This window comes from Lissotriton helveticus, chromosome 1_1 (genome assembly GCF_964261635.1).
Source record: "Lissotriton helveticus chromosome 1_1, aLisHel1.1, whole genome shotgun sequence".
In the NCBI taxonomy this organism is placed as follows: Eukaryota; Metazoa; Chordata; class Amphibia; order Caudata; family Salamandridae; genus Lissotriton; species Lissotriton helveticus.
This window is the reverse complement of record NC_136057.1, coordinates 7621293-7637672: the sequence shown is the minus strand read 5'-3', so window position 1 is coordinate 7637672 and position 16380 is coordinate 7621293. Positions and strand designations below refer to the sequence as shown.

The following is a 16380-nucleotide window of genomic DNA, read 5'->3' as shown; positions in this document are numbered from 1 at the left end:
ATCTGCCTCAATCAAGCATCTGCCTCAACCACGCATCTGCCTCAACCACGCATCTGCCTTAACCACGCATCTGCCTTAACCACGCATCTGCCTTAACCACGCATCTGCCTTAACCACGCATCTGCCTTAACCAAGCATCTGCCTTAACCACACATCTGCCTTAACCAAGCATCTGCCTTAACCACACATCTGCCTTAACCACGCTTACCTTAACCACGCATCTGCCTTACCCACGCATCTGCCTTAACCACGCATCTGCCTTAACCACGCATCTGCCTTAACCACGCATCTGCCTTAACCACGCATCTGCCTTAACCACGCATCTGCCTTAACCAAGCATCTGCCTTAACCAAGCATCTGCCTTAACCAAGCATCTGCCTTAACCAAGCATCTGCCTTAACCAAGCATCTGCCTTACCCACGCATCTGCCTTACCCAAGCATCTGCCTTAACCAAGCATCTGCCTTAACCAAGCATCTGCCTTAACCAAGCATCTGCCTTAACCAAGCATCTGCCTTAACCACGCATCTACCTTAACCAAGCATTTGCCTTAACCAAGCATCTGCCTTAACCAAGCATCTGCCTTAACCAAGCATCTGCCTTAACCAAGCATCTGCCTTAACCACGCATCTGCCTTAACCACGCATCTGCCTTACCCACGCATCTGCCTTACCCAAGCATCTGCCTTACCCAAGCATCTGCCTTAACCAAGCATCTGCCTTAACCAAGCATCTGCCTTAACCAAGCATCTGCCTTAACCACGCATCTGCCTTAACCACGCATCTGCCTTAACCAAGCATCTGCCTTAACCAAGCATCTGCCTTAACCACGCATCTGCCTTAACCACGCATCTGCCTTAACCACGCATCTGCCTTAACCACGCATCTGCCTTAACCACGCATCTGCCTTACCCATGCATCTGCCTTACCAACGCATCTGCCTTACCCACGCATCTGCCTTACCCACGCATCTGCCTTAACCACTCATCTGCCTTAACCACTCATCTGCCTTAACCATTCATCTGCCTTAACCATTCATCTGCCTTAACCACGCATCTGCCTTACCCACGCATCTGCCTTACCCACGCATCTGCCTTACCCACGCATCTGCCTTACCCACGCATCTGCCTTAACCAAGCATCTGCCTTAACCAAGCATCTGCCTTAACCAAGCATCTGCCTTAACCAAGTATCTGCCTTAACCAAGCATCTGCCTTAACCAAGCATCTGCCTTAACCACGCATCTGCCTTAACCACGCATCTGCCTTAACCACGCATCTGCCTTACCCAAGCATCTGCCTTAACCACGCATCTGCCTTAACCACGCATCTGCCTTAACCACGCATCTGCCTTAACCACGCATCTGCCTTACCCAAGCATCTGCCTTACCCAAGCATCTGCCTTAACCAAGCATCTGCCTTAACCACGCATCTGCCATAACCACGCATCTGCCTTAACCACGCATCTGCCTTACCCAAGCATCTGCCTTACCCAAGCATCTGCCTTAACCAAGCATCTGCCTTAACCAAGCATCTGCCTTAACCAAGCATCTGCCTTAACCAAGCATCTGCCTTAACCAAGCATCTGCCTTAACCACGCATCTGCCTTAACCACGCATCTGCCTTAACCACGCATCTGCCTTACCCAAGCATCTGCCTTACCCAAGCATCTGCCTTACCCAAGCATCTGCCTTAACCACGCATCTGCCTTAACCACGCATCTGCCTTAACCAAGCATCTGCCTTAACCAAGCATCTGCCTTAACCAAGCATCTGCCTTAACCAAGCATCTGCCTTAACCAAGCATCTGCCTTAACCACGCATCTGCCTTAACCACGCATCTGCCTTAACCACGCATGTGCCTTAACCACGCATGTGCCTTACCCACGCATCTGCCTTACCCACGCATCTGCCTTACCCACGCATCTGCCTTACCCACGCATCTCCCTTAACCACTCATCTGCCTTAAGCAAGCATCTGCCTTAACCAAGCATCTGCCTTAACCACGCATCTGCCTTAACCACGCATCTGCCTTAACCACGCATCTGCCTTACCCAAGCATCTGCCTTAACCACGCATCTCCCTTAACCACTCATCTGCCTTAAGCAAGCATCTGCCTTAACCACGCATCTGCCTTAACCACGCATCTGCCTTAACCACGCATCTGCCTTAACCACGCATCTGCCTTACCCAAGCATCTGCCTTAACCAAGCATCTGCCTTAACCACGCATCTGCCTTAACCACGCATCTGCCTTAACCACGCATCTGCCTTAACCACGCATCTGCCTTACCCAAGCATCTGCCTTAACCAAGCATCTGCCTTAACCAAGCATCTGCCTTAACCAAGCATCTGCCTTAACCAAGCATCTGCCTTAACCAAGCATCTGCCTTAACCACGCATCTGCCTTAACCACGCATCTGCCTTAACCACGCATCTGCCTTAACTACGCATCTGCCTTACCCAAGCATCTGCCTTACCCAAGCATCTGCCTTACCCAAGCATCTGCCTTAACCACGCATCTGCCTTAACCACGCATCTGCCTTAACCAAGCATCTGCCTTAACCAAGCATCTGCCTTAACCAAGCATCTGCCTTAACCAAGCATCTGCCTTAACCAAGCATCTGCCTTAACCAAGTATCTGCCTTAACCAAGCATCTGCCTTAACAACGCATCTGCCTTAACCACGCATCTGCCTTAACCACGCATCTGCCTTAACCACGCATGTGCCTTAACCACGCATCTGCCTTACCCACGCATCTGCCTTACCCACGCATCTGCCTTACCCACGCATCTGCCTTACCCACGCATCTGCCTTAACCACGCATCTGCCTTAACCACGCTTCTGCCTTAACCACGCTTCTGCCTTAACCAAGCATCTGCCTTAACCAAGCATCTGCCTTAACCAAGCATCTGCCTTAACCACGCATCTGCCTTAACCACGCATCTGCCTTAACCAAGCATCTGCCTTAACCACACATCTGCCTTAACCAAGCATCTGCCTTAACCACACATCTGCCTTAACCACGCTTACCTTAACCACGCATCTGCCTTACCCACGCATCTGCCTTAACCACGCATCTGCCTTAACCACGCATCTGCCTTAACCACGCATCTGCCTTAACCACGCATCTGCCTTAACCACGCATCTGCCTTAACCAAGCATCTGCCTTAACCAAGCATCTGCCTTAACCAAGCATCTGCCTTAACCAAGCATCTGCCTTAACCAAGCATCTGCCTTAACCAAGCATCTGCCTTACCCACGCATCTGCCTTACCCAAGCATCTGCCTTAACCAAGCATCTGCCTTAACCAAGCATCTGCCTTAACCAAGCATCTGCCTTAACCAAGCATCTGCCTTAACCACGCATCTACCTTAACCAAGCATCTGCCTTAACCAAGCATCTGCCTTAACCAAGCATCTGCCTTAACCAAGCATCTGCCTTAACCAAGCATCTGCCTTAACCACGCATCTGCCTTAACCACGCATCTGCCTTACCCACGCATCTGCCTTACCCAAGCATCTGCCTTACCCAAGCATCTGCCTTAACCAAGCATCTGCCTTAACCAAGCATCTGCCTTAACCAAGCATCTGCCTTAACCACGCATCTGCCTTAACCACGCATCTGCCTTAACCAAGCATCTGCCTTAACCAAGCATCTGCCTTAACCAAGCATCTGCCTTAACCAAGCATCTGCCTTAACCACGCATCTGCCTTAACCACGCATCTGCCTTAACCAAGCATCTGCCTTAACCAAGCATCTGCCTTAACCAAGCATCTGCCTTAACCAAGCATCTGCCTTAACCACGCATCTGCCTTAACCACGCATCTGCCTTAACCACGCATCTGCCTTAACCACGCATCTGCCTTAACCACGCATCTGCCTTACCCATGCATCTGCCTTACCAACGCATCTGCCTTACCCACGCATCTGCCTTACCCACGCATCTGCCTTAACCACTCATCTGCCTTAACCACTCATCTGCCTTAACCATTCATCTGCCTTAACCATTCATCTGCCTTAACCACGCATCTGCCTTACCCACGCATCTGCCTTACCCACGCATCTGCCTTACCCACGCATCTGCCTTACCCACGCATCTGCCTTAACCAAGCATCTGCCTTAACCAAGCATCTGCCTTAACCAAGCATCTGCCTTAACCAAGCATCTGCCTTAACCAAGCATCTGCCTTAACCAAGCATCTGCCTTAACCAAGCATCTGCCTTAACCACGCATCTGCCTTAACCACGCATCTGCCTTAACCACGCATCTGCCTTACCCAAGCATCTGCCTTAACCACGCATCTGCCTTAACCACGCATCTGCCTTAACCACACATCTGCCTTAACCACGCATCTGCCTTACCCAAGCATCTGCCTTACCCAAGCATCTGCCTTAACCAAGCATCTGCCTTAACCACGCATCTGCCATAACCACGCATCTGCCTTAACCACGCATCTGCCTTACCCAAGCATCTGCCTTACCCAAGCATCTGCCTTAACCAAGCATCTGCCTTAACCAAGCATCTGCCTTAACCAAGCATCTGCCTTAACCAAGCATCTGCCTTAACCAAGCATCTGCCTTAACCACGCATCTGCCTTAACCACGCATCTGCCTTAACCACGCATCTGCCTTACCCAAGCATCTGCCTTACCCAAGCATCTGCCTTACCCAAGCATCTGCCTTAACCACGCATCTGCCTTAACCACGCATCTGCCTTAACCAAGCATCTGCCTTAACCAAGCATCTGCCTTAACCAAGCATCTGCCTTAACCAAGCATCTGCCTTAACCAAGCATCTGCCTTAACCACGCATCTGCCTTAACCACGCATCTGCCTTAACCACGCATGTGCCTTAACCACGCATGTGCCTTACCCACGCATCTGCCTTACCCACGCATCTGCCTTACCCACGCATCTGCCTTACCCACGCATCTCCCTTAACCACTCATCTGCCTTAAGCAAGCATCTGCCTTAACCAAGCATCTGCCTTAACCACGCATCTGCCTTAACCACGCATCTGCCTTAACCACGCATCTGCCTTACCCAAGCATCTGCCTTAACCACGCATCTCCCTTAACCACTCATCTGCCTTAAGCAAGCATCTGCCTTAACCACGCATCTGCCTTAACCACGCATCTGCCTTAACCACGCATCTGCCTTAACCACGCATCTGCCTTACCCAAGCATCTGCCTTAACCAAGCATCTGCCTTAACCACGCATCTGCCTTAACCACGCATCTGCCTTAACCACGCATCTGCCTTAACCACGCATCTGCCTTACCCAAGCATCTGCCTTAACCAAGCATCTGCCTTAACCAAGCATCTGCCTTAACCAAGCATCTGCCTTAACCAAGCATCTGCCTTAACCAAGCATCTGCCTTAACCACGCATCTGCCTTAACCACGCATCTGCCTTAACCACGCATCTGCCTTAACTACGCATCTGCCTTACCCAAGCATCTGCCTTACCCAAGCATCTGCCTTACCCAAGCATCTGCCTTAACCACGCATCTGCCTTAACCACGCATCTGCCTTAACCAAGCATCTGCCTTAACCAAGCATCTGCCTTAACCAAGCATCTGCCTTAACCAAGCATCTGCCTTAACCAAGCATCTGCCTTAACCAAGCATCTGCCTTAACCAAGTATCTGCCTTAACCAAGCATCTGCCTTAACAACGCATCTGCCTTAACCACGCATCTGCCTTAACCACGCATCTGCCTTAACCACGCATGTGCCTTAACCACGCATCTGCCTTACCCACGCATCTGCCTTACCCACGCATCTGCCTTACCCACGCATCTGCCTTACCCACGCATCTGCCTTAACCACGCATCTGCCTTAACCACGCTTCTGCCTTAACCACGCTTCTGCCTTAACCAAGCATCTGCCTTAACCAAGCATCTGCCTTAACCAAGCATCTGCCTTAACCAAGCATCTGCCTTAACCAAGCATCTGCCTTAACCACGCATCTGCCTTAACCACGCATCTGCCTTAACCACGCATCTGCCTTAACCACGCATCTGCCTTACCCAAGCATCTGCCTTACCCAAGCATCTGCCTTACCCAAGCATCTGCCTTAACCACGCATCTGCCTTAACCACGCATCTGCCTTAACCAAGCATCTGCCTTAACCAAGCATCTGCCTTAACCAAGCATCTGCCTTAACCAAGCATCTGCCTTTACCAAGCATCTGCCTTAACAACGCATCTGCCTTAACCACGCATCTGCCTTAACCACGCATGTGCCTTAACCACGCATCTGCCTTACCCACGCATCTGCCTTACCCACGCATCTGCCTTACCCACGCATCTGCCTTACCCACGCATCTGCCTTACCCACGCATCTGCCTTACCCACGCATCTGCCTTACCCACGCATCTGCCTTACCCACTCATCTGCCTTAACCAAGCATCTGCCTTAACCATTCATCTGCCTTAACCACGCATCTGCCTTAACCACGCATCTGCCTTAACCACGCTTCTGCCTTAACCACGCATCTGCCTTACCCACGCATCTGCCTTACCCACGCATCTCCCTTAACCACTCATCTGCCTTAACCAAGCATCTGCCTTAACCAAGCATCTGCCTTAACCAAGCATATGCCTTAACCACGCATCTGCCTTAACCACGCATCTGCCTTAACCACGCATCTGCCTTAACCACGCATCTGCCTTAACCACGCATCTGCCTTAACCACGCATCTGCCTTACCCACGCATCTGCCTTAACCACGCATCTGCCTTAATCACGCATCTACCTTAACCAAGCATCTGCCTTAACCAAGCATCTGCCTTAACCATGCATCTGCCTTAACCATGCATCTGCCTTAACCACGCATCTGCCATAACCACGCATCTGCCTTAACCACGCATCGGCCTTAACCATTCATCTACCTTACCCACGCATCTGCATTAACCACGCATCGGCCTTAACCACGCATCGGCCTTAACCACGCATCGGCCTTAACCATTCATCTACCTTACCCACGCATCTGCATTAACCAAGCATCTGCCTTAACCAAGCATCTGCCTTAACCAAGCATCTGCCTTAACCACGCATCGGCCTTAACCACGCATCTGTCTCAACCACGCATCTGTCTCAACCACGCATCTGTCTCAACCACGCATCTGTCTCAACCACGCATCTGTCTCAACCACGCATCTGTCTCAACCACGCATCTGCCTTAACCACGCATCTGCCTTAAACAAGCATCTGCCTTAACCACGCATCTGCCTTAACCACGCATCTGCCTTAACCAAGCATCTGCCTTAACCAAGCATCTGCCTTAACCAAGCATCTGCCTTAACCAAGCATCTGCCGTAACCAAGCATCTGCCGTAACCACGCATCTGCCTCAACCAAGCATCTGCCTCAACCAAGCATCTGCCTCAACCAAGCATCTGCCTTAACCACGCATCTGCCTCAACCATGCATCTGCCTTAACCACGCATCTGCCTTAACCAAGCATCTGCCTTAACCACGCATCTGCCTCAACCACGCATCTGCCTCAACCACGCATCTGCCTTAACTAAGCATCTGCCTTAACCAAGCATCTGCTTCAATCAAGCATCGGCTTTAACCAGGCATCTGCCTTAACCATGCATCTGCCTTAACCAAGCATCTGCCTTAACAAACGCATCTGCCTTAACCACGCATCTGCCTTAACCACGCATCTGCCTTAACCACGCATCTGCCTTAACCACGCATCTGCCTTAACCAAGTATCTGCCTTAACCACGCATCTGCCTTAACCACGCATCTGCCTTAACCACGCATCTGCCTTTACCACGCATCTGCCTTAACCACGCATCGGCCTTAACCACGCATCGGCCTTAACCACGCATCTGCCTTAACCACGCATCTGCCTTAACCACGCATCGGCCTTAACCACGCATCGGCCTTAACCATTCATCTGCCTTAACCACGCATCTGCATTAACCAAGCTTCTGCCTTAACCAAGCATCTGCCTTAACCAAGCATCTGCCTTAACCACGCATCTGCCTTAACCACGCATCGGCCTTAACCATTCATCTGCCTTAACCACGCATCTGTCTCAACCACGCATCTGCCTTAACCACGCATCTGTCTTAACCACGCATCTGCCTCAACCACGCATCTGCCTTAAACAAGCATCTGCCCTAAACAAGCATCTGCCTTAACCAAGCATCTGCCTTAACCACGCATCAGCCTTAACCACACATCTGCCTTAACCACGCATCTGCCTTAACCACGCATCTGCCTCAACCAAGCATCTGCCTTAACCAAGCATCTGCCTTAACCAAGCATCTGCCTTAACCAAGCATCTGCCTTAACCAAGCATCTGCCTTAAACAAGCATCTGCCTTAACCACGCATCTGCTTTAGCCACGCATCTGTCTCAACCACGCATCTGCCTCAACCACGCATCTGCCTTAAACAAGCATCTGCCCTAACCACGCATCTGCCTTAACCACGCATCTGCCTTAACCACGCATCTGCCTTAACCACGCATCGGCCTTAACCACGCATCTGCCTCAACCAAGCATCTGCCTTAACCACGCATCTGCCTTAACCACGCATCTGCCTTAACCACGCATCTGCCTTACCCAAGCATCTGCCTTAACCACGCATCTGCCTTAACCACGCATCTGCCTTAAGCAAGCATCTGCCTTAACCACGCATCTGCCTTAATCAAGCATCTGCCTTAAGCAAGCATCTGCCTTAACCACGCATCTGCCTTAACCAAGCATCTGCCTTAACCAAGCATCTGCCTTAACCAAGCATCTGCCTTACCCAAGCATCTGCCTTAACCACGCATCTGCCTTAACCACGCATCTGCCTTAATCAAGCATCTGCCTTAAGCAAGCATCGGCTTTAACCACGCATCTGCCTTAACCACGCATCTGCCTTAACCACGCATCTGCCTTAACCACGCATCTGCCTTAACCATGCATCTGCCTTAACCAAGCATCTGCCTTAACCACGCATCTGCCTTAACCACAAATCTGCCTTAACCAAGCATCTGCCTTAACCACGCATCTGCCTCAACCAAGCATCTGCCTTAACCAAGCATCTGCCTTAATCAAGCATCTGCCTTAACCAAGCATCTGCCTTAACCACGCATCTGCCTTAAACAAGCATCTGCCCTAAACAAGCATCTGCCTTAACCAAGCATCTGCCTTAACCAAGCATCTGCCTTAACCACGCATCTGCCTTAACCACGCATCTGCCTTAACCACGCATCTGCCTCAACCAAGCATCTGCCTTAACCACGCATCTGCCTTAACCAAGCATCTGCCTTAACCAAGCATCTGCCTTAACCAAGCATCTGCCTTAACCAAGCATCTGCCTTACACAAGCATCTGCCTTAACCAAGCATCTGCCTTAACCACGCATCTGCTTTAGCCACGCATCTGTCTCAACCACGCATCTGCCTCAACCACGCATCTGCCTTAAACAAGCATCTGCCCTAACCACACATCTGCCTTAACCACGCATCTGCCTTAACCACGCATCTGCCTTAACCACGCATCGGCCTTAACCACGCATCTGCCTCAACCAAGCATCTGCCTTAACCACGCATCTGCCTTAACCACGCATCTGCCTTACCCAAGCATCTGCCTTAACCACGCATCTGCCTTAACCACGCATCTGCCTTAATCAAGCATCTGCCTTAAGCAAGCATCTGCCTTAACCACGCATCTGCCTTAACCAAGCATCTGCCTTAACCAAGCATCTGCCTTAACCAAGCATCTGCCTTACCCAAGCATCTGCCTTAACCACGCATCTGCCTTAACCACGCATCTGCCTTAATCAAGCATCTGCCTTAAGCAAGCATCGGCTTTAACCACGCATCTGCCTTAACCACGCATCTGCCTTAACCACGCATCTGCCTTAACCACGCATCTGCCTTAACCACGCATCTGCCTTAACCACGCATCTGCCTTAACCATGCATCTGCCTTAACCAAGCATCTGCCTTAACCACGCATCTGCCTTAACCAAGCATCTGCCTTAACCACGCATCTGCCTCAACCAAGCATCTGCCTAAACCAAGCATCTGCCTTAATCAAGCATCTGCCTTAACCAAGCATCTGCCTTAACCACGCATCTGCCTTAACCAAGCATCTGCCTTAAGCAAGCATCTGCCTTAACCACGCATCTGCCTTAACCACGCATCTGCCTTAACCAAGCATCTGCCTTAACCAAGCATCTGCCTTAAGCAAGCATCTGCCTTAACCAAGCATCTGCCTTAACCACGCATCTGCCTTAACCACGCATCTGCCTCAACCAAGCATCTGCCTCAACCAAGCATCTGCCTTAACCAAGCATCTGCCTTAACCAAGCATCTGCCTTAACCAAGCATCTGCCTTAACCAAGCATCTGCCTTAAGCAAGCATCTGCCTTACCCACGCATCTGCCTTACCCACGCATCTGCCTTACCCACGCATCTGCCTTAACCACTCATCTGCCTTAACCACTCATCTGCCTTAAGCAAGCATCTGCGTGGTTAAGGCAGATAGCGGTCTAGTGTCCGGATGGGCGGGGAGAGGAAGAGGAAGCATCTGAACAGGAAGCTCCAGATGCAGACTGGGGTCAGGTTTAGGGGGTTAATTTTTAGGGGTGGGGGCGGTTTTAGGGCTCAAGACGGGAGGGGTTGGGTCGTTTTTTTAAGTGGTTGGTTTTAGGGTCCAGGGTAGGAGAGGTAGGGGCAGTTTTTTGAAGAAGTCGGGGTAGTTTAAAGCCTGGGAGCGGATTTAGAGGTTTTTTTTAGGCTTAGAGCGGGGAGTCAGGTTAGTTGTTTTTTAAAGGGTCCGGGTTTAGGCCTCTGGGCGGTGGTAGGAATCGTTTTGAGGTCAGCGCAGAGGCACGTTTTAGGGCTCAGGGAGAGTGGAAGGGGTAGTTTTAAGGGCAGAGCAAGATCGTTTATAGGTCTTAGGACGGGGGTCAGGGTAGTGGTGATCTTTATCATGCATATCTCTTGACAAACATGCCTCTACAACGAAACTCATTGTCGAGGCATACATGGTAAAGGAATCCGTGGTTAAGACGCATTTGTTGTTGGGACCGCGTTTTAGAGGCACGCGTGGTTCAGATATGCGTTCTTCTCACATACAACCATCGATGACACTCGCTATTCTTAGTGACTTTGAAGATGGCTTCTTTCGAGCATTCATTCTGTGACTCTGTTACCAGAAGAGCAGGGATAGGTTTCAATGTGGTTCTTTATAATCTTTGCTGGCGCTAAAGCTCATTGATGACTGCCTTCTACCTGTGATGACGACAGCCCCAGAAAAAAGATTATATCAGCAAATGGTTTGTTTTCATCATGTTAGTAGAGGCAATGTTTGGGCACAGAAATACCAGATGCAGCACTAGCGTTATAGCACAGTAGTGCTATCCCTGTACCAGCCAATTCTGAATCTTTAGCTGGAATGGATGATAAAATGCAGTTTCTGAGCCAATTACCCATTTTCAGATAGATTTCACCTGTCTTTTTTCAGGTGAAATACTGGGGTGAAACCCTGGCGACCCGTGGAATGTCCATTTCTCATTTGGCCAGTAATTCACATTCACAGGCGAATCATTACCAGCCTCTTGGAGGGTAACAAAGGTTTAGTAATTCTGATGCACTTAAATAATTCAAAAAGCCATTTTATTATTTCCCCTTAAATGAATGCAGGGATACTGTGAATGTTCTCATTGGTTGAGGAGAAATCTTAAGCAAGTGTCTAAGAGGGTAGTGTGGGGACAGGGGTTAAATGTTTAACATCTGTTTTTTACAGACGGGTCCGTTTTCTGCTGAATCTTACTGTGAGTCTTACTGGTTTCAGAATGCTTGTGGGCGATTAGCTCAGTTACAAAAACCCAACAAGTCAAGTCAAGTCAAGTCAAGTTTAGCATTTGTATAGCGCACTACTCACCCAGAGGGTCTCAAGGCGCTTGAGGGGGGAGGGGAGGGGGTACTTTACTTATCGAATATCCAAGTTTTTAGTTGTTTTCTGAAGGAGAGGTGGTTCTGTGTAAGGCGGAGGTGAGTGGGGAGAGAATTCCAGGTTTTGGCCGCTAAGTAGGAGAAGGATTTTCCTCCCATGGTGGATCTATGGATGCGTGGAATTGCGGCGAGAGCTTGATTGGACAATCGTAGTTGGCGGGTGGGGGTGTAGAAGGACAGGCGCGTGTTGAGGCATTCGGGTCCTAGGTCGTAGAGGGCTTTGTGTGCGTGGGTGAGGAGACAGAATGTTATTCTCTTGTTGACGGGGAGCCAGTGGAGGTCTTTCAGGTGATCGGAAATGTGAGCTAGACGGGGGATGTCCAGTATGAGTCTGGCTGATGCGTTTTGGATGCGTTGGAGTTTTTTCTGTAGTTTGGCTGTGGTTCCGGCATAAAGGGTGTTTCTGTAATCCAGTCGGCTTGTGACGAGTGCATGGGTGACCATCTTTCTTGTTTCGGTGGGGATCCAACTGAAGATTTTTTTGAGCATACGTAGGATGTTGAAGCATGATGATGAGACGGCGTTGACTTGTCTGGTCATCAGGAGGGAGGAGTCCAGGATGAAACCTAGGTTACGTGCATGGTCCGTGGGTGTGGGTGCGTTTCCCAAGACCGGTGGCCACCAAGATTCGTCCCAGGCGGAGGGGGATGATCCTAAGATGAGGACTTCCGCTTTGTCCGCGTTCAGTTTTAAACGGCTGTTCTTCATCCATTCGGCTACTTCTTTCATCCCTTCGTGTAGGTTGGTTTTGCCGGTATTTGGGTCTTTGGTGAGGGAGAGGATCAGCTGGGTGTCGTCTGTGTAGGAGATGATGTTGAGGTTGTGTTGGTGCGAGATGGATGCGAGGGGACTCATGTATACGTTGAAGAGGGTGGCACTGAGTGATGATCCTTGTGGTACGCCGCAGATGACTTTGGTGGCCTCTGATCTAAAAGGGGGAGGCGGACTCTCTGGGTTCTTCCGGCGAGGAACGAGATGATCCAGTCCAATGCTTTTCCTTGTATTCCGACGTTGCTGAGGCATTGTATAAGGGTGCTATGGCAGACTGTGTTGAAGGCTGCAGAGAGGTCGAGTAGGATGAGGACAGCTGTTTCTCCGTTGTCCAGTAGTGTTCGAATATCGTCTGTTGCTGCGATGAGGGCGGTCTCGGTGCTGTGTTTGGCTCGGAAGCCGGACTGTGAAGGGTCGAGGGATTTGTTGGATTCGAGGAAGGCGGCGAGCTGACTGTTGACGGCTTTTTCAATGTCTTTGGCAGGGAATGGGAGGAGCGAGATGGGGCGGTAGTTCTTAAGTTCAGTGGGGTCTGCTGTGGGTTTCATCAGGAGGGCGCTGAGTTTGGCGTGTTTCCAGTTTTCTGGGAAGGTAGCGGAGTTGAGGGAGCAGTTGATGACGTCTCGGAGATGGGGTGCGATGATGGAGTTTGCTTTGTTGAAAATGTGGTGGGGACATGGGTCGGTTGGCGATCCGGAGTGGATGGAGTTCATCAGGCGGATGGTGTCTTCAGTGGTGATTGGGTTCCAGGCGCAAAGGTTGTTGGAGGGGTGTTTTGGTTCGGATGTGGGCGGGGTGGATTGGTCTCCGGGCTGGCTTTCAAAGCTGTTATGTATGTCGGCGATTTTGTTGTCGAAGAATGAGGCTAGGGAGTCGCAGAGGTCTTGGGAGGGAGTGATGTCGTTGGTGCCGGCGGTGGGGTTGGTAATTTCTTTGACGATGTTGAATAGTTCCTTGCTGTTGTGGGCGTTGTTGTCTTGTCGATCCTTGAATGCTGATTTCTTGGTGGATCGGATCAGTTGGTGGTGTTTGCGGGTGGCGTTTTTGAAGGTGGCCAGGTTGTCAGTGGATGGTTTTTTTCTCCAGGCTTTCTCGAGGGTGCGACAGATCTTCTTGGATTTCTTAAGGTCATCGTTGAACCAGGGGGCTTTTTTGCTACCTTGTTTGATTTGATGTTTTTTCAAGGGTGCTAATTCGTCTGCGCTGTGGGTGATCCATTGTGTGAGGTTGGCGGCTGCTAGGTTTGGGTCCGATGAAGTAGTAGGAGGGTTTTGGTGAAGCGATGTGAAGAGCTGGTCGGTGGTGATTTTGTTCCAGTTTCTGCGGGGAATTGGTTGTGGGTGGTTGTGGATCGTAGTCTTTTTGTAGTTGAAGTGAACGCAGCTGTGGTCCGTCCAATGGAGAGTTGTGGTGTGGTTGAAGGAGATGTGCTTGCTGGAGGTGAAGATTGGGTGGAGCGTGTGCCCGGCATAGTGGGTCGGGGTGTCTACAAGTTGTTTGAGTCCGAGGTTGGCGAGGTTGTCCAGAAGGGTGGTGGTGTTGCTGTCGTTTTTCTTTTCCAGGTGGAAGTTGAGGTCTCCCAGTAGAATGTAGTCCTCGGAGGGGATGGCGTGTGGGCTGATGAAGTCAGTGATGTCTTCGCTGAATTGTGTGCGGGGTCCTGGAGGTCTGTAGATGAGGGGGCCTCTAGTGTAGTCTTGAGGTCGGTGTGGATCTGGAAGTGGAGGTGTTCGGCGGCTGTGAGGTTGTCGTTGGAACTGGTCGTGATGCGGATGGTGTTCTTATGGACGATGGCGATGCCTCCTCCTGTTTGGTTGATGCTGGTCCTTTCGGATGATCTTGTAGCCGTCAGGGATGGCTATGGCGATGTCGGGCGTTGATGAGGCGTTCATCCAGGTTTCTATAAGAAAGGCGACGTCCGGAGATGTGGTGTCGAGTAGGTTCCAAAGTTCAATGGCGTGTCTGTGGAACGAGCGGGTGTTGAGCAGGATGCACTTCAGGTGGTTAGTGTCGGAGCTCTGTTTGGAGTTTGTGGATTTGGTGTTGGTCTTGATGCAGTCGAACTTGCAGGAGTGGCAGGTGAAGGGTCCATGGGTGTGTCCTGGGCGGCTTGGTAGCAGTTTGGTGGTCGGCCGGGGTTAAGGGCTGAGAGTGTAGCGGCGTCGTACGTTAAGCGGGAGGAGTTGGTTTTGCGTGGGACAGGGGGTCTGGCACTGGGCGCGGTCCAGGCGCGGACGGGCGTAGACGGCCTTGCCTTTGGCGCGCATAGGGCGCGTGACCGCTGCGCGCAGAAGCATCTGTCATATGTGGATAGTGGAGGGGGCGGGGGCGAGGGAGGAGCAGCTGGGAGGCGGGAGACGGGTGGAGGGACGGGCTGGGAGTCAAACAAACAACAAAATGGCAGCAGAAAAGAAAAGCGAAACTGGGCGAGATAGGGGCACAGTTTTCGATATCGCTACGCTAGGGGCAGTGGCACCGGCACAATCAGGCACAGGTCAATTACATAAGCAATGCGGGTAATGCAGTACATTAAAGGCAGCAGTGCAGATGAATGAAGGCAGCAGTTAATAAAGCAGCGCAAACGATTCAGTCAATCACGGAGCAACTTATATAATTCAAAGCGGCAGTGAGCAGGATCACATGCACAAATCAATCAGATCAATCAATCAGATCACAATGGCGCTACGATACCAAGAAGAGTCAGGGAGCTTGGGAAGCGACCGCTTCTGAGCAAGCCAGGACGGTCACCAACAAGAGAAAAGGTGTATTGCCGGTGTGTACTGTAGCACCACACAAAAAGTGGACAGCCGATGGGTCCTGGAAATGTTAGTAAGACCCTTGCCTCAGGGATCTATCGGGTCACCGAAGAGCTTGGCAACTACTGGTGTTATGACTTCATTTATTTTAACTGAACACGGAAATCTTTAGATGTGCCTAACATAACAAGCTCATTTTAATCTTTCTTATTAGCATGGATCTTTACAATAGTGACAAATATTTACAAATCTCAATTGTATAAGAAGCAGGACTCACTTTTCCCCCTTCCTATTGTTTTACAATGTCTTGCAGTTCAGAGGCTTGCCTTGTGAGGGGGCATAGAACGCAGGAAGTGGTAGGTTCTCCTCAAGTGCGTAGGTGGTGATGCTTTGTTATTTGTAGATGTCTTTTTGCATTTCAAGTGCATGTTTTTGGTTTGCGCCCTTCTAGCTGCAGTGTCAACTTGCCGGTTACTTTAGCTTTCTCGGTTAACTTGGGCAGCTTTGATAAACATGTTCTTAAGCATAGATAGGTCACTGCTTTTCTTAGGTCCAGTCTTTGTATTCCTCTTGTGTTACTGGTTTGCCATAAAGAACAATTGCAATTAATGTTCTTCTTGACTTACTGAACAAATTAACTGTTTCCTCCATAGGTCTTGAACTTGTAGGTCTTTGAATTTAGCTTATGCATAAATTAGGAATAAAACACATTTCTTCACAAGTCGTGCCAGGCTAATTTCTTGCTCATTAACAAAACATCTAACCCTTTAAATAATTTCTTGTCTAGTACGGTTCATAGCCAACATCGTTTTGTCCCTCTGGACTTTCACCTCGTCATGGTCACATAGGGCCAGCCTCAACAGTGCTGGAGCAACACTGCAGCAGGGAT

At 50.3% G+C, this 16380-nt stretch overlaps 1 protein-coding gene across 1 annotated transcript in view; it reads right to left on the bottom strand.

The window, feature by feature from the left end:
• LOC144809589 (uncharacterized) overlaps positions 1–16380 on the bottom strand; it is a 205140-nt gene that overhangs the window by 165356 nt on the left and 23404 nt on the right. The window lies entirely within an intron of this gene.